General features: G+C 45.5%; 2 long non-coding RNA genes across 2 annotated transcripts; one reads left to right on the forward strand and one right to left on the reverse strand.

The window, feature by feature from the left end:
- Nucleotides 1-282: 282 nt before the first annotated feature.
- On the reverse strand, nt 283-18573 carry LOC120405554. The gene is made up of 3 exons (XR_005598667.1): nt 18450-18573; nt 13941-14113; nt 283-685 (listed from the first exon to the last, which is right to left on the reverse strand). It is a non-coding gene; the product is annotated as an uncharacterized LOC120405554 (long non-coding RNA).
- Nucleotides 5551-6825, forward strand: LOC120405553. The gene is made up of 2 exons (XR_005598666.1): nt 5551-5621; nt 6664-6825. It is a non-coding gene; the product is annotated as an uncharacterized LOC120405553 (long non-coding RNA).
- Nucleotides 18574-23256: the final 4683 nt, after the last annotated feature.

Raw genomic sequence — 23256 nt, forward strand, 5'->3', positions numbered from 1 at the left:
ATATTGTGTACAGCTTTCTGTCTGATCATTCTGTTCTTTATTATAGTTTCAACTAATTTGCTTGATACTGAAATCAGGCTTACTGGCCTGTAATTGTCAGAATTGTACCTGGAGCCTTTTTTTAAAAACAGGCATTGTGTCAGCTATCCTCCAGTCATCTGGTACAGAGACTGATTTAAACAATAAGTTATAGACCACAGTTAGTAGTTCCACAGTTTAATATATGACTTGAGTACCTTCTGAACTCTTGGGTGAATACCCTCTGGTTCTGGCATTGTCTTCCTGTTTAATTTATGAATTTGTTCCAATACCTCCTCTACTGATGCATCTTAGCCACTCTCGTTGATCTTTCCAGTTGCTTTATTTAAATCTGATCACCTTCAGCCCAGCCTGTGACTCTGATTCAGGCATATTCCAAAGTCTCAATGTGCTGCAGTATTTCAAGGTTGCAGGGCGCTTCAAGCCACATCCCCTTCTGTCTCCTCTTTCTCTGATATGTGCAGGAAGCTTGCTCCAACATCACACCCCAGCCTGTTCCGAATGATGGCAGCACCACACCGTGATCTGGTTCTGAATGTCATGCTTCATTTCCTTTGATTCTTTAATGTAACGAATCCCTCCTTCTTAATAAAGGACCATGCAAAGTGGTCACCAGACACGAGCTTTCTGGAGAAACATAATCTCCCTGCAAGGAAAAAGGAAATAAGGTTGAGAACATAATCCTGCTCCACTAAAGTCAGTGGGGGAGTTTTGCCATTAGTTTCAGGGAAGAAGGCTCTTGGTGCATGACCTAACTGGATGCAGGAAAAGAAGTAGAAAAAAAACGAGTAGTGCTCTCCCACCCTGGAGTGCATTGTTCCCTTTGCCTTTTCCCCTCTCTTACTTCACCTACATTTTCTTCTCTTTTCATGTTTTGTTCTTTTGCTGTTTTCCCTCCATTTTAACTTGTGTGGCCTATTTTCTCTCTCCTTTTTTTTTTAAATTTGTGGGGAATTAAAATATTAACCTCTTTCCTCTATCTCCTCACCCCTTGTACTGTGACAATCAGCATGCCGTTCCAGTTCACCCATTCATCAATCTGATTCTTCAGTGCAGAACGCTATAGGAATTCCTAACTGATACAGCTAAATAAGGCAAATCAGTTTCCTTTTGCATCACAGAGAGATGCTGTCCCCATCCCAAAGAATTTACAGTCTAAAATCTGTCACCCAAGCTGTTCCATGCAAAGAACTTGCACTCTCATGAAGTCTCACTGACTTCAGTTTAGGTCTGCGTGGGTACATAGGTCTGCCTACCTGGAGCACCTTGCAAGACTGACTTGCTAAAAATCAAAGGGTTGGTGGCACCTTAAAGACTAACAGATTTATTTGGGCATAAGCTTTCGTGGGTAAAAAAACCACTGAAGAAGTGGTTTTTTTTACCCACAAAAGCTTATGCCCAAATAAATCTGTTAGTCTTTAAGGTGCCACCAGACTCCTTGTTGTTTTGGGGGATACAGACTAACACGGCTACCCCCTGATACTTGCTAAAGATCATACAGCAAAGAAACTGGCCATTCTGATATTCATCCCCTCTTTTTGGTAACTGCACAGCTCAAAGAAAAATAGAAGGATAAATTTTCATGGAAGTGTGCAGAACTATTGCTGATGCATACTGAACCATGGAAATTTATATAATAAGTTGCATCAAAGATTTATATAACATTACCATGATTGCTAGATTAGCTGTGAAAACACATTGCTGTCACAAGAGCTGTTGCTGTTGTCTCAATTTACTTTTATTTCCTTTAGTAGGTTAAAATCCTTTATATTTTTGCTGTCTGTTTCATTTCCAAGAATGCTAAATTGCAGCACCAGTGTGACAAGATTAAAAGTCTCTTTCTCTCTCTCTCTAGAATATTTATTATAATTAGAGAAATAGCAAGATTATTCTTGTAGCTGGAGAAAATTACAGAGCATATTTAGGCATTGTCTGCACTGTCTGCAGTACGTCTAATTGTAGATAACAAAACATTAGTCAGTGAGCCAGATAGGCCATGCAGATAGTACTTATTAAACCTTCTGAAAATTGGAAATTTGCTTGTTTAGAATACCAGGTGTCTAAAAACCATAGCAAGAATTTATACATTGTCTGAGTATTGAATGATCCTGAAACTGAATGTTTGTCCTCTATAGTAATGAAAGAGTTCAGGCATCAAAATGTGATGGCAGTTTCTGCTTGTCTGTCACAAACTTTTCAGTATCTTTTTATTAAAAGTTATGACATTTTTCATATTAGAAATGTTACTTTGTAAGTGAATTTTTCAGATGAGAAGCTTCCACTTTAATTTTTCAAGCTGACTCCTCGTCATTGCTCTGTAGTTCCAATGGTCAAAACCTGGTGGGATCCGGGACCCATTCTGGAATGTTGCGCGTGCTCCTGGCCAGTACGTACATTACCTCAGTCTAGGATGATGTAAGATTTCAAAAGTCAGTGGGGTATGGGACTGGTTAGTGTTTGGATGAGAGACCATCCCCAAGGGAAACTGAGGCTCTGTGGGAAGTGGTACTAGTGATTCAGTAGATGGCACTCTTCCCTCTGAGTCCTTAGTGAATCATTGAACCAATGTGGATGCTAAGGGGTGCTGACATTTACTAGGCAGGTGAGCTGAAATTGCAGCTTACTATGTAAAACATCTCATTTTACTGTAACCTTGTCCCTCTCCCCACTTTGGTATGTTGTTTTATGACCAGAGGAAACAGGAGCATAAACCTAGCTTGCAAGCTCTCTGGGGCAGAGACTGTCTTTGAACTCCATGTCTGTCCCTGGGGACATGAGTCCTGGATGAGTATGCTAAGCGCTGCTGTAAAACAAATAAATAACAATAATAGCAATGAAGTGCTGTCTTTCACATAAGCTAAGATTTTGAGTCTCTGACCACTTGCCATTAAAGATCCCATGGCGTACATTGCAGCAGAACTAATCGACAGGGCTGTGAGAAACCTAGAGCCGTTCTATTGCTAGTTTATATTGCTGTAACTAATAATAAATAATCATAAAATAGATATAAGCAGTTGTAAAGGATGCTGTGGTACCAATCTAAGGTAGTCCTTGGTATTGTGCCAATGGGTTTCATTGTGGTTATGGAGTCTATAAAGTATTGATTTATTATGACAAGATTCTGGTTTTTGCCATTTTCATAGGAAATGTAAATGTTTCCATTAAGAACTTCTAACTCTCTTAGGAAGTATCATAGATGGGGTTCAGGTTAGATGTAGGGTAGTGTAGTGATGTGTCTTAAGACAGACAACACCTGTTATGGTGGAGATCATATGTACTGAAAAAAAGAGAGAAGAAATCAGGTATATGTAACAATTTATTCATTTATCCATGATACTTCAAAAAAGATCTGCCAGACTACTGGTTCCAGACTTTCTGTGTGTCTGCCTAGATTTGTGTACAGTACTCATTATTGTGAGATCTTATCATTCTCCAAAATTATAGTGTGCTGATTACAGTCCACACTTTGAACAAACCTGGAAAACGGAGAGGATGTCTACACTACTGCTTAAGTCAATCTAACTTACGTCACTCAGTGGTGTGAAAGTCTCCCCTCCCCTGAGCAACGCTAGTTTCACACTGTCCACACTGGTGCTTTGTTGATGGGAGATGCTCTTCTGCTGACATAGCTTACGCTTCTCACTGAGGTGGAGTAATTATGCCAATGGGAAAGCGCTCTCCCATCAGCGTAGCATGTCTTCACCAGATGCGCTACAGTGGCATAGCTGCATCGGTGCACCTGGAGTCCTGTGTCCAGGTTTGGGGGCCACACTTTAAGAAAGATGTGGGCAAATTGAAGAGAGTCCAGAGCAGGGCTGCCCAGAGGGGGGAGCAAGAGGGGCAATTTGCCCCGGGCCCTGCAGGGGCCCCCACGAGAGTTTTTCGGGGCCCCTGGAGCAGGGTCCTTCACTTGCTCCGGCAGCCCCCGGAGCTTCTTCCGCTCCAGGTTCTTGTCAGCAATTCGGCGGCGGGGGGTCCTTCCGCTCTGGAACCCACCGCTGATGTGCCCTGAAGACCTGCAGTGGGGGGTCCTTCCGGCACTTTGGCGGCGAGTCCCGGGGTGGGTCTTCGGCAGCAATTCAGTGGCGGGAAGACCCCAGGCTCCCTGAATCCTCTGGGCGGCCCTGGTCCAGAGGAGAGCAACACAAATGATAAAAGGTTCAGAAAACCTGACCTGTGAGGAAAGGTTAAAAAAACTGGGTATGTTTAATCTTGAGAAAAAAAAACTGAAGGGCGACCTGGTAACAGTCTTCTAATAAGTTAGGGGCTGTTATAAAGAGGACCGTGATCAGTTGTTCTCCATGTCCACTAAAGTCAGGACAAAAAATAATAGGCTTAATCTGTGGCCAGAGAAATTTAAGTTGGATAGTAGGAAAAACTTTCTAACTATAAAGACAGTTTCGCTCTTCCAAGGGAGGCTGTGGAAGCCCCATCACTGGGAGTTTTTAGAAACAGATTGGACAAACACACACGAGGGATGGTCTAGGCTTAGTTGGTCCTAGCTTGGCACAGGGGACTGGACTTGATGACTTCCCAAGATCTCTTCCCGCCCAACATTTCTATGGTTCTATGCCCCTCCCACCCTCAGTCATGCTCCAGACACTCACTGCTCAACTGCTACAATAGGGCTTGTGAGGGAATCCTCAGAAAGCTGCTTTGCCAACTGTCTTGTACAGTTCCTATGCTAGAATCAGACCCTTTTACTATCATAAAGGGGCCTGAGCAGGGGTGAGAATCTCTGCCCGTCTGCTCCAGGGTTGGGGGACGCAGGAACTCAATCCTGGGCACCGCCTCAAGCGCAGATGTCAGGGGCGTTCTTACTGCCCTGTGGGAGCATGTGGTAGAGATCACAGTCAAACCTTTATTTGACTGTTCAGCTGACTCATTAAACTAGCTAATGTTAGCAAAGTTACATGGATTGGAAGACATGCTGGGAAAACCTGACCTAATGTTCTATCCACATTCTATTAGAGGTGCTGGTGTGTCTGAGTTTAGAAAGGGATTGATGTACATAGAACAGTAACTACTGCTTCAGTAAAACAGATGGAATGTTTCAACATTTTTCTAGAATACTATTGGGAAATAACTGATCAAGATAAATATCAGATGGTTTTGGTCATTGCTAGGTAATTGGTGATATTTCCTGTCTACTTAAGTAAGGAATATAGGAATTATTTTTCTATTAATAGGATAAGTACTTATTAGTGTGACTTCAAGCTCCAATGGCTGGAAGTTGAAGCTAGACAAATTCAGACTATAAATAAGGTGTAAGTTTTTGACAGTGAGGGTAATTAACCACTGGAACAATTACCAAGAGTTGTGGTGGAAACTTCTCTATCACTGACAATTTTTATATCAAGATTGGATGTTTTTCTAAAATATATTCTGTAAGAATTATTTTGGGGAAGGTCTCTGGCCTGTGCTCTACAGGAGGTCAGACAGATGATCACAATTGCCCCTTCTGGCCTTGGAATCTAAGATCCTTTTTAAAGAATCTAATGAGAGAATTCTGGAATTTTCAAAGTATCCTATTCTCATACTATACCGGGGGAAACAGTGTTTACAGTTCTTAATATGAAAAGGTAAATAATTAGTAGTTGGAATTATTTGGGGCACAAATTACAGTATGGAGTGATTTGTTAAATCACTGACTAATTCTTCCTGAATTGTGTGAATGGAGAAGAGTAGAATACTGTATTGAATCCAATAGCACACAGATTGGACCCCTTTCTTAGGATGAAAGGTGGAAGCGGCGTTACTGGGGTTAGCATGTTTCAGAGTAGCAGCCGTGTTAGTCTGTATCCTCAAAAAGAACAGGAGTCCTTGTGGCACTTTACAAATATGCTCATATAAATTTGTTAGTCTCTAAGGGTAGGTATATACTTACCGCGCGGGTCGACGCGGAGAGTTCGACTTTTCGGAGTTCGAACTATCGCGTCTAATCAAGACGCGATAGTTCGAACTCCCCACGCGCTCCGGTCGACTCCGGAACTCTACCACCGCGCACGGCGGTGGCGGAGTCGACCTTGGAGCCGCGGACTTCGATCCCGCGGCATCTGGATGGGTGAGTAGTTCGAACTAGGGTACTTCGAGTTCAGCTACGCTATTTGCGTAGCTGAACTTGCGTACCTTATTTCGACCCCCCCCCTTAGTGTAGACCAGGCCTTAGGTGCCACAAGTACTCCTGTTTTTGTGGGGGTTAGCACGTTGTGCATGTGGAGAAGTTGCTGTAGGATAACCGAGGAGTACACCATGCCATCTGTCAATGCTGCATTTTCTAAGATTTACTTTGTTTCTTAGTGTCTTATTTCAAGAGGACTTTCGAGAGGAGGTATGATCACTAGACTTATCAGGCCACTTGCCCATTTTGTTACTGATTTCACTTGTAGCTCCTATGCTCAAGATACTAGACTCATATATTTAAAAATCTGCTAGAAGAGAATGCCTGAGAGTAAAGCAGTGGAAAATGATCAACAAAAAGGCGTGGCCCGTGCCACCAATGTCTGGCTCTGATTTAATCCAGAATGCAAATCTGGGGATTGTTTTTGCATAGGGGAATCCCTGGATAGTATAGAGTTCGTATAGCCAGCTGTACACCATCTCTTCTGACTTCCCTTTGCATAGCTTGCTGAGGATGTGCCAGGGCAGGAGAGAATGTGGCTGGAGCATACTTCACCTGGTTAAAACAGCTGAATGCCACCCTGGAGAACTGGATTCTATCTCTGCCACTGCCACATAAGATACGATGCGATGCCGGGCAAGTCCATTAAAACTAGATTTTTTGCAGGTTGTCTCTAACTGTATGTTCCTCATTATCTGGTTGACTGACTTGAGACTCTGGGGTCTGACTTGTGAAGTGCTGAGTGCTCAAGATTGCAACTGAAATCAACGGGAGCTATGCTTTCAATAAATAAAGTGCTATAAAAAGCCATGTTCTCTGAAAAATCAGGCCATAGGCATCACAAATTGCACACAGAATTAATATACACTTTTAACAAATAATGTCACTGTGTCTCTGTGCCCCATCTGTGAAATGGGAATAATAATACCACTTAACCTCCCGGGGATGTTGTGAAGCTACGTTTATTGCCTGTGAAGCACTCTGATGCTACAGTAATGAATGCCATAAAAAGGTCCACGAGGAAATTAATACTTCTTTATTCAGAGCAGGGTTTAAATAATGTGCAGGAGATAAGGTATGAGGCCATGCTTTGAAGACAGATGGTAAAACAAAATTTTGAACAGCTTCTCATTAATAGATCATTGTCTATCCTGTGCACTGAATAGGGCAGAGGTCCTGTGGAAAACTATTATGTGGATCAAGTAATTAAATCCTGCATCATAATGCATACGCACATGCATTAATGAACTGAATTAAGATTGCATGGGTGACCTTAATTCACACGTTCCCTAAATTCTGAGTGCTTAACGTTACAAACTTAATGTTTTATTAACATAGTTTTTTGTATGTAATTCATATGTAGTGTGACCTGTAGTAGAAGTAGAAGGAAATTACTCAGTGGTAAAGTAAGCTGCTGGTATTGCACATTGTGCTGACTAGTTCTTTCATCTGGGTTTATAAATCTGGTGATAATTAGAGCTGGTCAGGAAATTTTTGATGATTATTTTTTTCACTGAGTTAAAAAACATATGGGGGGAACTGTTTTTCAAAATTGTTGAAATGTCCCACTTTGGCATTTTTTTTATACAAACTATTTTGTTCTTTTGGTTCAAAATGACTTTTTGTTTTGAAATGCAACTTAATTTTTATCAAAAAGAGATTTGAAAAGGGTTAAAATTGAAACAAAACATTTTGATTGACCCTAACAAAATGTTTTAAAGATTTCAAGATTTTGACTTTTTGTCCTGATTTGGGAAGGAAAAATTTCTTCGCAAATTGTAGCTCCAATTTTACCTCTTATAAAACCTGTTCCATGAGTTCTGGCAGCACTTTCCCCTTCACCGCTTTCTTTGGTTTCGCTGTCCAAGGCCCTATTACCATCAGAGACCTCCTCATGAGCCTCCTTTTACTGTTAGTTAAGCTGGCCATCTGTAAGTCCATAAGAAAGAAGCTTCATCACAGGGAGATTCTCTGAGACTATGGGGCTGTTTTCTTTGTGTCCTGATTTGTATGCGCATCCAGACAGAGTATCACTAGGTGACATCCACTGGCTCCCTTGATGTCTTCTTGGAGCTGTCATGGGTCCTCTGCTTGGTGTCCTTCAGTAACATTCTCCTATTACACTTTAGAGCTTTTCCTTTCTGTGATGGGGAGGACTGGCCCCGCACTGGAGCAGAAGGGGTTAAAGCAGTGCTCTTAGCAGCCGAAGCCACGCCCTCTCGACCCTGCAGGGCATGCTCCAACTGCTGCTGCAGTATAAAAGGGAGCAGCATAGCTCAGTCCGGGCTGACTGGTAAGGAGGAAGGATGCTTGGTAGAGGCTCAAGCCCAGGAGCTGTTACAGCCCTTACCTATGGGAGCCAAAGAGCCCAAGACCTGGACCAGAGGCCTGCTGCTATCGGAACCCCAGGGAGCATCCAGCGCCAAGGAGCCAGGAAGCCCTGATACCCTATGGACCGCTGCTGCAGGAAAGCCTGTAGAAAGTGACCCAGGGAGGGTGAGGGAGTGGTACCTCCCACCCTCATGAGGTCAGCATGCTTCAGTGGGATTCCCCGCTGACCCAGTGGTGGATCACTCCGCCACTGTTAGGGCCCTTGGTCACGGCCTGGTGGAGTTGGGTGGGCCCGAGCCCCCCTACTGGGGCCGCCACCCCCTTGGTGATGTCCCCCAGGCACTGGCCGCATAGCCCACCTTATCCTACAGTCAAGGGTGGTTGTATTGACTCCGGCCACGAGGCCACACTACCCTATAGTTGAGGGTGGTTGTATTGATTCTGGCTATTGGGCAACGCTTCCATGCAGACAAGGGAAGCCCTATTGACTCTGGCCATTGGGCCATGCTTCCCTGCCAACAAGGGAGTATGATTGACTCTGGCCCCTGGGCTGAACTCTGGCTATTGGACTATGCAGCCCGATGGCTGAGCAGAACCATGTTGACTTAACCGCGGGGCCACCGTGCACATACCCCACCCCAGGGTGACGGGGGTACTGGCCCTGCGACACCTTCACTGTTCATTTGTTCCACACAATTAGATAATCCTGGTTTTCTTTTTGCCCCTCACCTCTCTTTAAGACGTAGCCATTGTCGTTCCTCTGCAAGGACCCCCTTGGGGAAGGTTTCCCACCCTTCACTGGAGGTTAAACAGGCCCATTCCCTCCCCTAATAGTTATCTTAAGAATGGATCTCTCTTCAGTGCCTTATTACCCTTATTTAGGACCAGCCAAATCTCTGTTCTCCAAACTTTGTATAATTAGGGTTGGTTAGTTTTTCTAAGCACCTAATGAGTGGAAGCTGTGAAAATCACAGAGCTGCTATGTATTAATTTATGAATAATGATATGTAGGTGACCTGGGCAGTGAGGTAAGACTGATACACAACTATAGATGGTATTAGAATTTTCTCTATGAATGTATTGATCTAATTTAATATGGGGCTACGGGAGATCAAACAGAAAAACCACACTCCATAGATCTAGATAAGGAGCCCCATGCACACACACACATGCACAATGAAGCAAACTGTTAGCACCCTGTCTCCAGCAAGTTGAAAAATTTGTTTTGCCAGGGTGGGAGGCAAGAAATCAAAATAAGACTAAAGAATTAAATTCTTTCTGATGGATGAAGAGGATCCACTTATCAGAAGCTGTCTAGGGAGACAGGCTGACCCAGAAAGAGAGAGACTATGGAGGGAGACGTAGGGCCTTCCCAGATCCAGGGAATCATAGAATCGTAGGACTGGGAGGGACCTCAAGAGGTGTTCTAGTCTAGTCCCCTGCACTCATGGCATGACTAAGTATTATCTAGACCATCCCTGACAGGTGTTTGTCTAACCTGCTCTTAAAAACCTCCAACGATGGAGATTCCACAACCTCCCTAGGCAATTTATTCCAGTGCTTAACCACCCTGACGGGAAGTTTTTCCTAATGTCCAACCTAAACCTCCCTTGCTGCAGTTTAAGCCCATTGCTTCTTGTCCTATCCTCAGAGGTTAAAGGTAATAATTTTTCTCCCTCCTCCTTGTAATAACCTTTTATGTACTTGAAAACTGTTATGTCCTTTCTCAGTCTTTTCTTCTTCAGACTAGACAAATCAATTTTTTCAATCTTCTCGCATAGGCCATGTTTTCTAGACCTTAAATAATTGTTGTTGCTCCTCTCTGGGCTTTCTCCAGTTGGTCCACATCTTTCCTGAAATGTGGTACCCAGAACTGGACACAATACTCTAATTAGGGCCTAATCAGCGCAGAGTAGAGCGGAAGAATTACTTCTCGTGTCATGCTTACAACACTCCTGCTAATACATCCCAGAATGGTGTTTGATTTTTTTGCAACAGTATTACACTATGACTCAGTGGTCCGCTATGACCACAGATCCCTTTCTGCAGTACTCCTTCCTAGGGAGTCATTTCCCATTTCGTATGTGTGCAACTGATTGTTCCTTCTTAAAGTGGAGTACTTTGCATTTGTCTTTACTGAATTTCATCCTATTTACTTCAGTCCATTTCTCCAGTTTTTCCTGATCATTTTGAGTTTTAATCCCATCCTTCAAAGCACTTGCAACTCCTCCCAGCTTGGTATCATCCTCAAACTTTATAAGTGTACTCTCTCTATCATTATCTAAATCACTGGTGAAGATATCGAACAGAACTGGACTCAGAACTGGTTCCTGCAGGATCCCACTCAATATTCCCTTCCAGCTTGACTGTGAACAACTGATAACTGGTTGGAAAACCATTCCCAGAGAGTAGTTATGCACCCACCTTATAGTAGCTCCATCTAGGTTTTATTTTCCTAGTTTGTTTATGAGAAGATCATGCGAGACAGTATCAAAAGCCTTACTAAAGTCAAAATATACCACATATACCACTTCCCGCCATCCACAAGGCTTGTTACCCTATCAAAGAAAGCTACTAGGTTGGCTTGACACAATTTGTTCTTCACAAATCCATGCTGTTACTTATCACCTTATTATCTTCTAGGGGTTTGCAAACTGATTGCTTATTTATTTGCTCCATTATCTCGCCGAGTACTGAAGTTAAGCTAACTGGTCTGTAATTCCCCAAGTTGTCCTTATTTCTCTCTGTATAGATTGGCACTATATTTGCCCTTTTCCAGTCCTACAGAATCTCCCCTGTCTTCCATGACTTTTCGAAGATAAGTCTGTTTCATTGTTTTTAAGATCTGTTTTCTGTGAACTGTTTTTTCTCTAAAATGTTATTTTAGAACAAATGCTTTTGTTCTACATAAATAGTACTTTGCTCTAAGGAGGCTGTTTGGACACTGGTTACCCCTGTCATTGCCCTATAAGGGACATAACTGCAGGGTTTGAGCCTAAGTGAGACCAGCTAAGGTAATCACAGTTAATAGGGTCGGCAACACAAGGCCCAGTCTGAGACTGAGAGAAATGCATGATTCTACCACAAGATATAGGTGACAATTCAAGGCCTCATACCATAGAGCGGGTGTGCACAGAGAGACAAGGAGGCCAGAGGTGCATTTAGCCCAATAACTGACAGAAACGTAATAGACACTCTAGTAGAGTGTCCAATTTTGGCTGGATATATTCCTGGAGGTTTTGTCACATGACATCTTTAATTAAATAGTAATCTTTACTTCCTGGTGACTCCAGGGCAATCCTGGAGGGTTGGCAACCTACACTTCAGTTCGTAACTCTTGAGAGGTAGTGGGTGGTTTCTCCTGCAATGTAAGGGTCAAATCCTTTTATTACCTACCTCCTCCAGCATCCCTTCAGGTCCAGTAAGACACCAGCTAGATACCAGTACTGAAACTCCACATAATTTATTATTTGCTGTTGAAAGCAACGTACGGCAACAGATTTCTGTTGAGTGAATCGAGCTGTCACTATAACTCATCTAAAATTCAAGGAAACTAATTCATCTTTTCCTGAATCAGAAGATCTAATGGGCAATATCATTAGGGAAATAGAAAAGCATATCAATCAATTTGAAAAAGAGGCTGAATATAAATTTTCTTGAATTTAAAATACTAAATGTCAAAATATTAAATAGGATCTCCCAGAGATTAGATCCTGCAGGCAGTTAAAAGCAAAAGAATAAAGAGTCATTAAATACAGCTTTAAACCAGATAATTTCACTATTCAAAGTACAAGCTTTCTTTCTTTTCTTTTCTTTTCTTTTCTTTTCTTTTCTTTTCTTTTCTTTTCTTTTTTAAGGCCCTTTCACAGAGATTTGTGCCTGCAACATTTGTGAGGAAAGTAACACAAAATAGTACAGAAAGTAGATGTATCTGATTACATCTAAGGAAACATACTCATTAAAAATTGTATTGATGCAGGCGTGTTCGTTTAGTCTTTTAAAATGAATTTGTTTGAAGTACTTGGGAAGAAGTTGTGCTGGTAGCTCTGGAAGCAGAAGTCCTTTGCTTATCCATGGAAAAGTGATCCTACAGCAAGGGCGAGGGGGGGAGAGAGAGAGAGAGAGAAGCTTCCCCACATTGCTCAAATAATGTTCCTCCACTTTGACTTGCCAGAACCACTCCCTGAGCAGTGAGAAGGTATTTCAGTCCATGCCCACTTGGACCTTATTTTTTATGGTAAAGTTGAGAGACCTCAGTTGAGATCGGAGCCCCATTGCACTGAGAACTGTACACGCACCTAGATCCAGCAAGCGCCTCTGCCTCAAAGAGCTCACATCTAAATAGACAAGAGAGACGAAGGAGGGGAGAAAGAATGGTGTTATCTCCATTTTAGAGATGGGGAATGGAAAGACTGGGAGTATGGCTGAATGGCAAAATATATATATATGAAATTACGCAGATGTGAGTCTCAGAGCCTGAGTCATCTGACTTGGGCTCACGTTATGGGGCTAAAAATAGCAATAGAGGTGTTAGCCTTAACTGAGGAAACTTCTAAACGTGCCCTCCAGTGCTCAGCTGTGGCTGCAGGGATGATCAATGACATACTGGCATTCTCCCTGAAGTCCTCCCACTGCTGAGCTTGAGCTCCTTTTCTAAAATGTGCTACCTGGTTCATCCTCTTCCCTACCATTTGGTGGAAGGATGGTGTGATGGGGAGGCTGACTCTCACTGGCAGAAAAGGGGTTAAAAGTAGCCTTAGGGAGGCTGCACTGGAGGCAGCCAATTAGAAAGGTGCTGAGAGGAGCAGCCAATCATGGCCTGGCAGACTTATATAAGAAAGGCTGCAGGGCAGAAGCTGACTGAAGCTTGAGGGGAGATGACCAGGCTCCTAGCAGGAGGAAGGAGTGCCAGCACCTGGGACAAAGCAGTGCTGCAGTCAGGGACCAGGGATGTTAGAGAGAGCTCTTGGCTGGCTGCTAGGGCTGCAGGCTGAGGCCCCGAGGTAAGGGCAGAAGAGGGTGCTGGCCCTGCATTGGAAGTGGCCCTGGGACAATGGACTGCAGTTGCCACTGAGCGAAGTGGAGAAGACAGAGATTGCAGGTCACCCAGAAGTGGGGAACACAGAGTGTGGCACAGCTGGAGGGCTGTGTCACTGAAGTGGATGCCGCACTCCTGGGAGTGGCGCAGGTCCTGGAATGAAAGTGATGGCGGTGAGGCACCACCGGAGGAGGGTGTACAGGCGAGTCTCATCTTTCGTGGGGGTTCCGTTCCGCGGTTAGCGCTTAAAGTGAAAACCACGTATAGTCAAAATTACATTGTGTTGAATGGTGGGCGGAATCACCCCCAATACAGAAACAGTATTTAAATGTTTATTTTTCTCTTTTTTGTTTTTGCTGACTGCGTAAAGCTGAAATCACGCATGTTAAATGCGCGTAAGATGCAACAGACCTGTACTGGCAAACAGAGCTAATCCCCAGGACAGGCAGCAGGAGGCACCACAGTGAACCCTCTCACATGGTCTGTGATCTTGGTGGTCAGGAAATCTGGGTTTTGTTTCCAGCTTTGCCATGGACTTCATCAGTGACGCTGAACTCAATATTCTGTGTGTCTCAGTTCACCATCTGTAAAATGAGGATAATGATATGTACAGCTTAATTCGTGAGTGTTTGTAAAGCACATTGAGATCCTTGGACAGAAAGGGCGGTGGAAATGTATCTTTAGTCTGACAAATGAAAGTGCTACCTTCTTATATGAGCAGCTGTGAAGTATGTGTGTATGGAGGAAAGTAGCTAATTTTCATTTTTCTGTGGGTGAGGCATTGTCCATTGTAGAATGTTCACTGTTGTTCATAAGTGCTTTTTAATTGCTCAGGTATTTCAGTGGGAGCTTAGGGCAATGTGAAATATATGCAGTTACAAACTGTGCAAGCATAAGAGACAAGTTTGAAGAGGCAGGAGGCCATTTGCAAAACCAGTTTGAATTACATGTGAGTTCCATTATATCGGAACCAAGAAAGACAATGTGTGTGGGAAGGGGAGTTTGATAGAATCATAGAATATCAGGGTTGGAAGGGACCTCAGGAGGTCATCTAGTCCAACCCCCTGCTCAAAGCAGGACCAATTCCAAACTAAATCATCCCAGCCAGGGCTTTGTCAAGCCTGAACTTAAAAACCTCTAAGGAAGGAGATTCCACCACTTCCCTAGGTAACCCATTCCAGTGCTTCACCACTCTCTGAGTGAAAAAGTTTTTCCTAATATCCAACCTAAACCTCCCCCACTGCAACTTGAGACCATTACTCCTTGTTCTGTCATCTGCTACCACTGAGAATAGTCTAGATGCATTCTCTTTGGAACCCCCTTTCAGGTAGTTGAAAGCAGCTATCAAATCCCCCCTCATTCTTCTCTTCTGCAGACTAAACAATCCCAGTTCCCTCAGCCTCTCCTCATAAGTCATGTGCTCCAGCCCCCTAATCATTTTTGTTGCCTTCTGCTGGACTCTTTCCAATTTTTCCACATCCTTCTTGTAGTGTGAGGCCCAAAACTAGACACAGTACTCCAGATGAGGCCTCACCAATGTTGAATAGAGGGGAATGATCACGTCCCTCGATCTGCTGGAAATGCCCCTACTTATACAGCCCAAAATGCCATTAGCCTTCTTGGCAACAAGGGCACACTGTTGACTCATATTCAGCTTCTCGTCCACTGTAACCCCTAGGTCCTTTTCTGCAGAACTGCTGCCCAGCCATTTGGCCCCTAGTCTGTAACAGTGAATGGGATTCTTCCGTCCTATATGCAGGACTCTGCACTTGTCCTTGTTGAACCTCATCAGGTTTCTTTTGGCCCAGTCCTCTACTTTGTCTAGGTCCCTCTGTATCCTATCCCTACCCTCCAGCATATCTACCACTCCTCCAAGTTAGTGTCATCTGCAAACTTGCTGAGAGTGCAGTCCACGCCATCTTCCAGATCATTAATGAAGATATTGAACAAAACCGGCCCCAGGACCGACCCTTGGGGCACTCCACTTGAAATCGGCTGCCAACTAGACATGGAGCCGTTGATCCCTACCCGTTGAGCCCGACCATCTAGCCAGCTTTCTAAGGTGTCCATTTTGTTTTGGCCCATTGGGGACAGTGAAGAGACTGTAAGGAGTTTGCCTGTGTCTGAGAAGAGATGGAGTGGTCTTATCGTTCCACCACAATCCAGGGTTACTGATCTCTGGTTAGAACAACTCCCATCTTCAGAGGGGTTGCGCAACTTGGAATGATTCCAAGTTAGAATTGCTCTGCCCATTGTTGACTGGGCTGTTTTGCCGGACCAGCATGGTGCTGTCAGGATCTTCAAGCACTCCCACACAAGTGTTTGTAACTCTTGACAATCACAGGAGTGCACAGTCAGAGGTGGGGTAACCGTGCCAGTGTAAATGTAAGCTGGCTACGTTTCATTTACTGCTGTAAACTGCATTTATTAATTGATTTATTGAAGTGCCCTCCACTGATTTTTAAAGTGGCTGTGACAGTTTAATCTCAATCTGTTATATCACGTTTCTCTACATTGCTAAGGAAGGGGGTGTTAACCCTAATCTCAGAAGATATTGGTTGTATGTTGTTTATAATTGGTGCTTTTGAGTTAGACCCATTGGATAGATTCGCTCAGGTTTATTCCCGGAGGCTCCCAAGACAGGCCAGTGCGCGCATACAGGCCCAGCCAGGTGGAGTCACTGCCAAGATTAATTTCCATTATAAGCAAGAGGACTGCAGCAGGGGGGTAGATAGAGGATCACCACTGGGATACTCAGGATCTCCCTTACTGTCAACAACATCAGGCGCCCAGGCGACTGTTGCCTGCTCCCGAGTACCCCAGCGAGGAAAGGGGATATCCCTCCTTCTGTGTTTTACAGAGACTGCTGCTCTATTGCACCAGCATGATGCCCCAGACTGACTCCAAGGCCATGCTCCAGTCATGCCGGAACATTCCAGAACGCCATTCCACAACTTTTTAGAGGAGCTGGCATGGCATTCTGGTACATCTGCCCCTCCTCTGCTGCAGAGCACCCTCCAGGCTGGCAGAGCACAGAGCCAGGCCTTGGCGAGGATGGGGCAGGAGGGGGAAGGGCACCAGGCTGGCTCCAGGCACCAGGGCCGGCTCCAGGCACCAGCCCAGCAAACAGCTGCTTGGGGTGGCCAACGGCGAGGGGCGGCACGTCCGGGTCTTCGGCAGCAATTCGGTGGCGGGTCCCTCACTCCCTCTCGGAGCGAAGGACCTGCTGCCACATTGCCGCCGAAGACTGAAGCGGCGGCGGCAGAGCTGCAGATCGCGATCACGGCTTTTTTTCCCCCTCTTCTCTTTTTACTGCTTGGGGCGGCAAAAACCCTGGAGCCGGCCCTAAAGGGCACAGTGATGGGTCAGCCCAGAGAGAACCAGGGATGCCGCAGCTAGGACTGGGCAGGGGAGCCGCTGGCAGCCCAAGGTGGAGCCAGAGCCAGGTGATGTCAGGAGCCAAGTAGTGAGGCACCCAGACAGCAGAGCCCCACATGAGGAGCAGGAGCTGGACACAGGTCGGGGGGAGGCAGCAGGGGCAGTGGAACCCAGAGTGGAGGCTAGAGCCCCCACAAGGGAAATATTGCGGGGCTGTGCCCCGGCATAAACTTGTGCATGCATTGGGGGATGGAGGTGAGAATAGGTCTCGGAGGGGCTGAAGCTGCTGCCGCAGGCCCAAGATCAGACTGAGGAGCAGGTAGGAGCTGCTGCAACACCCCCACACTTCCCAGCACAGAACAGGCAACACCCCCTCTTCCCTCCACACTGAGCGTCAGTAGCTCCCCTCCCATTACTCCACCCTTCCTCGCCCCCTTCACAGTGAGCTTCCGCCACCCAGGAGGCAGGAATAGGATGGACTTTGCAGAGAGTCACCAGCTGCTCCCCTGAGCCTCCCCCGGCTCCTCTAGTGCTCCTATCTTCCTGCCACTATCCTCGGTTCCCCATCCCCGAGGCCTCCCATGGCTCAGCGTTCCAGCAGTTCTGTTTTTGAGGACTCCATCACCGTTCCAAAGGGTTCCCCACCAAATGTAAGGGAGAGCAGAATCTGACCCATTGTGTCTAAAGTGTCACTGTTCCTCCTTATTTCCAATTAACCTTTGTGCAGAAAGAGAACACCACGGTGAATCAATATTTAGAGAGCAGTTGCCAAACTGAACACACATGGCAAAAAAATAAAGAAACTTGTCAGTGTGTTTTTAAATCACACTCTCACTTTGGTGCACAGTTCGGAATAATAATTCCTGCCTGGCTTTCGGCTTTGCTGCTCTTAACATGCTCAGCATGTCATTCCTTAATGGCTTTTTTCTAGCTGGGAGATTTTCTGTTGTTTTTCTGCCTCCGGGTGTGTCATTTCTCCACTTCCCGCATTGCTGGCTTACAGGCCCCTCAGTACTTGATATCTGAGGCTTCTTTACTGCTATTTCCAGTATATAACCCCCACGTAAATATGGGTTGCTCTGTACATGGTTTCTGTTTGAGAAGAAAAGGCTTATCTGGTGCCCTTTGCCCCTGTAGGCAGGCTGACTCTGTGTATAGCATTAGTGGCTATAGGAAAAGGTGAATGTAATGGAGCACATTCTGCACTAAATTACATTCCAGACAACTCCACTGATTCTAGTGGAGTGGCATAGGCTGTAAGAAAACAAATAGCCTGTGCCACTCCATTAGTATCCATGAAATTGTCTGGACTTTAATTTAATAAAACTCCAGAAATACAAGGCTGGAAGAAGGTACACTGAGGCCAAATATGTCTCTCAGTTATACCAGTGTAGCCTCGTTTGACTTCAGTGGAGTTATACTAGTTCAACGGAGAGGCCAAATTGGCTCTGAGCAGAAGTGGGCCTTTTTCCCGTACGGAGCATATGCACTGTAATGAGATGTAAAGATGATCCCTCTAACACTGTCGAAGGATGTATTTACCTTTATGCTTAACTAGCCTCAATCCAAAATCAGAATTGTATTAGCGTTAGATTGTGGCCTTAGGCAGAATCCATGAGTAAGGAGAGTTGATGATTAACTGTCCCACGTGGGGAATAGCTCCAGGAGGCACTGAGCCTGTGACACGCTATTGTGTCACAATCATCCTGGCTGCTTCTTTGCTACTGATGGATAGTAGTTATCAGCTCCTGGCCCCATACCAGCAGCAAATGAAAACACTTCTTGAAACTGGCTCTGCTGTGCCGGTGGACAAGCTGAGGCCTGGTCTACACTAGGAGTTTATGTCGAATTTAGCAGCATTAATTCGACTCAACTGTGCACCCGTCCACACCAGGAAGCTAATTAGTTCGACCTAGAGGGCTCTTTAGTTCGAATTCTGTACTCCTCCCCGACGAGGGGAGTAGCGCTAAATTCAACATGGCTATGTCGAATTAGGCTAGGTGTGGACGGAAATCGACCTTAGTAGCTCCGGGAGCTATCCCACAGTGCACCGCTCTGTTGACGCTCTGGATAGCAGTCCGACCTTGGATGTTCTGACCAGCCACACAGGAAATGCCCAGGGAAAATTTGACACGCTCCGGCGCCTTGTGGATGTTCTGCAGGACCGCAGGCAGGAGGACAGAGCCCCCCTGCACTATATCTGCAACCGCCCTCCCCCGCCACAAAGTCCCAAACCCCCCTCACCCAAAGTAACAAGAAGGAGGGGCGACAGGGGCCGTGAAAACTGTCACTGCACCCCTGCAGAGTGCACAAATACAAGAAGGCTCTGATTCCCTAAATGTTGAGAAGTCCTTCCCTTCCTGACTCACCGAAGCCCCAATCCCAGTTTCATCCCCTACCTGTGTAGTTGATTATTAAAAGTAGTTTGCTGTTAATTACTATTTCCGTCAAGTTTTTCTACAGAAGACTGTCTGTGAAGTGGGGGGGAGGAAGGGAGTTGTTAATTGCATAGGACAGTCACCTTTACCAGGGTACAGACACGGGGGCAGGATCAACAGCAGGTCACACACACAGTGCAGTCAGTAGGCACCCTGGTCGGTCTGGGAGGTGTTTTCCATGTTCTGTGTGGATGGGGGGTACGTGACTTTGTGGCATGGGAGGGCGGTTACAGAACTTATGCAGCGGTCCTTGTCCCGGACCACAGAGCCACGCAGCAGGGGAATCTGTAACCATCCTCCCCCGCCACAAGGTCACGTAGCCCCCGCACACAGAGTCCCGAAAAGGAGGGATGGCAGGCTCCGTTGAAACAACCAGTCCGGCACTGCAGACCGCTCTAGGAGCAGGAGCCTATCATTCCTCGAGTGTAGAAGCGGTGTTAACATCACTGCACACCCTACCCACCACAGTCTGCGTCCCTGTTCCAACCCTTTAACGCAAATTCATTAATAACGAAAACGTTGTTAATTAACAATGTTCCATTAACTTTATTTTTAAACGTGTATTGGAAGGGGGGAAACGTGGTGAACGGGGTATGTAACCACAGAAGAAAGTCAACAGTAACTGAAGCAGGGGCAGGTTCAGCTTCTCTGTAAAGAAACTGAACAGTCACAGGTTACCCCGCTCGCTGAGGAACCTAGCTTTCAAAGCCTCCCGGATGCACAGCGCTTCCCGCTGGGCTCTTCTAATTGCACGGCTGTCTGGCTGAGCGTAATCAGCAGCCAGGCGATTTGCCTCAACCTCCCATCCCGCCATAAAGGTTTCCCCCTTGCTCTCACAGAGATTGTGGAGCACACAGCAAGCTGCAATAACAATGGGGATATTGGTTTCGCTGAGATCCGAGCGAGTCAGTAAGCTCCTCCATCTCCCCTTGAGACGTCTGAAAGCACGTTGAATGATGACAGTTACCCAAGACCACCCTTGACACATTTTTCCCCCCAGCATGCATTGTGGGGAAATCCCAGAATTCAAATGGGCAGTGGGGACTGCGGGAACTGTGGGACAGCTTCCCACAGTGCACCGCTTCCAATGTCGACGTTTGCCCCGTTAGTGTGGACTCACAAAGTCGAATTAGTGTCCTTAGTGTGGACACACAAATTCGACTTTGTAAGGTCGATTCCACAAATTCGAATTAAGTTAAATCGAACTAAGCTGGTAGTGTAGACATACCCTAAGAGAGCAGAGCCAAAGCTGTGCCTATTCCAGTGGTTCCCCGACTGTGGGGAACGGCGGTGGCGGAGTCGACAGGGGAGCCACGGACGTCGATCCCGCGCCGTGAGGACGGGTAAGTAATTCGAACTAAGGTACTTCGACTTCTAGCTGAAGTTGCGTACCTTAGATCGAACCCCCCTCCTAGTGTAGACCAGGCCCAAGAGAGTATCAGGGTCTGGGTATCATGGTAAAAATCCTTGTGTCACAGCAGTGGTAGAAGTTCCATCCCTTTTCTCTCCCCCACACCTCTTTTTAAGGGCCCTCAAAATGGTCATGGGTGGAATGGTCCATCCTCTCATTATTTTGCTCACCAGTTAGGCCTAATCTCTGAAGCACCAGTTTCGGTCCATTGATTTCTGGTCCCCTACTCTTCTTGTTTACCAGTCATAACCTTAACATAGTCCTGGAGTGGCGTGGTGTAAATATAACAGGTCATTGTGACAACTCATGACCCTTTACCCACTTTACATCGGTTAGGCTCGCAATTAGGCCTGCTAAGGCACCCATGTGGTCCTAATCACACCTGACCTATGTTAGGATGGCAGCTCCTCTCTTAATCTAGAGGTGGAGGAAATGCATGCTTCCACCCTCCTTCCACTCTTTCTAGTTTTTTTCTGTGTAATGGGGTGGGATAGGGAGTCAGACCAAGCAAACTCCAAATTGTTTGGAGGGTCTCTTTGGATCTCTCTCTAAACCATTTGAACCACAGCAGCCAGATTTTGTGTTCAGTTACATCTGTGTAACAGAGTGGCATTTGGCCCTGCATCTGCAAAACTGAGCTAGGAATCTCACTAGGATGGGCTTGCTTGTGAGATTTCCACTGTAATGTATCCTGCTTCTACATGGGCCAAAGATCTTCTGACTTTTTCTCAGTGTCTGGTACTTTGGCTTCAGATCTCAGCTGGACCCAGAAGTACAGTATCTTCTGCTGTTTTATCGCCTAGCAGACTTGATGAGGTTTAATAATTTCATGCATCATATGCTGTAAATCTTTCTGCCAGGAACTTTGCCACCAAGTTGGAGGCACTGTTAATTACTATTGATTCAGTTCTATAACTTCTACCCTCTGTGGGATCTCTTCTGATCAGTTAATTAATATTTGGGATGTGTTACTGTGAAGAAGAAAATTCACCCCACACAAGACCTAAAGGCATTAAGGTGGCTAGGTGGGCCAATTAACTGCCCAGGTTGCAGGGATTAATTAGATGTGGCTCAGCTGGATGGGAACAGGAAGGGCCTTTATAAAGCTCAGTAGCAGAGAGCAAAAAGGGGCTTCAGGGAAATAGTTGGCAGTTACTCCCTGGGTGAAGGGAGGCATGTTTGGGACTATGGAGTGTGGGCTATAGTTATTCCCTTGGAGGAGGGAGTTTGGTCTGGCAAACCCAGAGAGGACAGAACCAGAAAGGTAGGAAAGGCTCAGCAAGGTATAGGATCATGCAGGGTGTGGCTGCTAAGTAGAGGGTCCCTGAGCTGGAACCCACAGTAGGGAGCAGGTCAAGGTTCCCTGGACAGCCACTGGGAAAATGGCACAGACCAGGCACTGGAAAATGGACTGCTTGGGACAGTTCGCCCTGAAAGACTTTGCTACCCTGGAAGGGGAGGACCATGGTGACCTGGCCACAGGGCCGAGTCACAAAGAGGAAGCTGCAGCTCCTGGAGCAGGAGAGGCTGGAGAGAGAGAGAGAGGACGACAGGCGGAGAAACCGTGAGAGACAAGTGCAAGCTCCTGGAAAGAGCTAATCCCCAGAGCAGCCAGGAGAAGGTACCCCTAGCAGTGAGTGAACCAAAAACAACCCCTCCCTGCAAGGTTCCTGTAACATCTTGTTAATGAAAAGAGAACAACAACAACATTCACTCTCAATGTGCAACAATTATATACCTATTCTTGCATATTATTACCAAGTATTTAGAGCCAACAGGAAACTTGATTTCTCCCAGGGGATTATATTGATGATTTTGAAAGAAAAAGAAAAGATAATTAATAACCTGAACATGGTCTTCTCACAAAGAAAAAAAAACATTCTTAGCCAGACTGGTAGCAGCAGAAGAAATTTTCAATACATTACCAAATACACACATCTGAAATATTACCAAGAATACGGAACCACCACTGCAGCCTAGTGTTCCAGAAGGTAACAAATCACCACATCCAACCTTTAAAACACTCCGCCCAACAAACATTGTTAGCATGTAACGGAATTACATTGTAGGTCACGTTCAGCCCTGGGGTACCTCCATTAATATATCACTGGAGTTACCCTGGGGATAAATCTCGCCCAGGATTCTCCATGCTCATGAGAGATTAACTCTGGCATTTCTGTCAAGTTCACCCATTCGTTGTACTTCTCAATTCAGATGAATGACTATTAAGTTAGCCTACTCACCTCAGACAGGCTATCCCTCACTGAGCTGTGGCATGCAGAAGTCAGACTGTGTCTAGTAAATATGTCCACTGTCTTCAACTGTTCCCAAAGGGAGTGAAGTTGCAGACAGCCCTAAATTAAAATGACTACCATTTTTTATTTTATTTTATTTTTACAGCCTTTGCAGGCTGCTGTAGAAAAGATGTTGATCTCCCATTGTGAACAATTAAACTCAATTCAAGGCTTTCTCTTCAGGGAAGAGGGTCACCTTCTTGCTG

The sequence above is a fragment of the Mauremys reevesii genome, linkage group 5 (assembly GCF_016161935.1).
Source record: "Mauremys reevesii isolate NIE-2019 linkage group 5, ASM1616193v1, whole genome shotgun sequence".
NCBI classification, from domain to species: Eukaryota; Metazoa; Chordata; order Testudines; family Geoemydidae; genus Mauremys; species Mauremys reevesii.